The following is a 1595-nucleotide window of genomic DNA, read 5'->3' as shown; positions in this document are numbered from 1 at the left end:
GACTTTTTTCCACTGCAATTACGCTATGACCAAAAGAAAGTGGAGAAAGGAAAGACACTCCAGTAACAAACACGGTTGTCAACTAGGTGCTTTCAGCACTAAATTTAGTACTTTCCTTTATTCAAAACGCGAAAATGTTGGAGTTTAGTGCTTGGTGCGTTTTTTTGGTGCTTTTCTTTTAAGTTTGAAGACACCAAATCTATAAATCTTAACAAAAATTATATTATAGCAATCGTAATAATAATAATAATAATATCCCAACGGTTTTTACCCTCCATTCTCGCCCATCCGCACGAGGGGCGCAGTCCGCATGACGTACGGAACCAGTATTTTCAATTTTTTGCGCCGAGTCACGATAGGCAGGAGTTTGTTAAGTGTCGAGATCTAAAACTGTTCAGCTACAGAACTAAATTCATCAGCCGATTTTATGTCTTTATTTTAATGATTCATCTATTGAGAGAGGACAGTATCGATTTCTTAATGCTGAAAAGCGAATCTGATATATCAAACGTGCTGGAATGAGAGTTAAAATCCTGGCATAAGAAACGGAGTGGGTCGTGCAATTCAAAATTAGTTTTACAAGCTTTCAGAAACAGGGGGCAAAAGTGTCTTGATACCCGGGAGGGAACATTAAGGCTAACTTCGCCAAGAAGAAGCGGACTTGAATTGATTTGTGTAAGACACTTAATAATAATCGAAACAAAAGCATGTCACAGTGACAATCATAAGGGAGAGAGCATATGTTTACCAACAAAATATGTGGCAGCACTTTCAATCATGTCAAAATTACACTCGGTAATTCGTCATCGCTGGGACCAGGAATCGCTCTTTAGACCTTTAGTTTGGGCTGAATTTGTTATATTTTTTACGACTATTAAAAAAACAAAAAAACAGCAGCATCTCCTTACAGTAGAACTAATATCTAACGAACCATTTGAAAAAAGAATCAATAAGAAAATAGTCAAAATCGGGTGGGATTTGATAAGCTTTTGACAGTTTTTTTGACACAAAAGTATTTTTTCCCACTATGAAACATATTGGGCCGTATGCATAAAACCTAAGCAAATTCTTTTTATTAAAATTTCATACCTTTTACTCTATTTGTTCAAACTAATTTAAGTAAAATTTATGAAATTTTAAGAAAAAGCAATTGCTTATTTTTTATGCCTACGGCCCATTAAAAATTAAAATCGCGCCGTCGGAAAGAAAAGTTCTTTATGTTCCTTTAACTCACAGAAGTCTGCAATGTAGATTTAAACTACCACATAGTTCATGAAACTTTTCGTTTCTTTCCTTTGATAGCAATTGTAGAAAAAATTAAGCAAAACGAAGAAAATTTTTACATTTAAACAGTCAGGAAAAATGTATCAATTTTGCTTACATCTAACGAGACGGCAACGCTGGACACAGCTGCAAATTAGAAAATAAGAAAAAGAATCTAAATGTCGCTTGAACGAAAATATTTGAACTTATAGAAAACAGAATAAATTGATTTTTATTAATTTGAATCGGTATCCCTGCAATACAATTTTTCATGCCTACAAATTCAATTAAATACTCCAATAAAAATTTGGTGCTTTTTCTAATTCAAAACT

The sequence above is a fragment of the Rhagoletis zephyria genome, unplaced genomic scaffold (genome assembly GCF_001687245.7).
Source record: "Rhagoletis zephyria isolate East Lansing unplaced genomic scaffold, Rhagoletis_zephyria_1.1 Rzeph_scaffold_03269, whole genome shotgun sequence".
Taxonomy (NCBI): domain Eukaryota; kingdom Metazoa; phylum Arthropoda; class Insecta; order Diptera; family Tephritidae; genus Rhagoletis; species Rhagoletis zephyria.
This window is presented reverse-complemented; position numbering follows the sequence as displayed.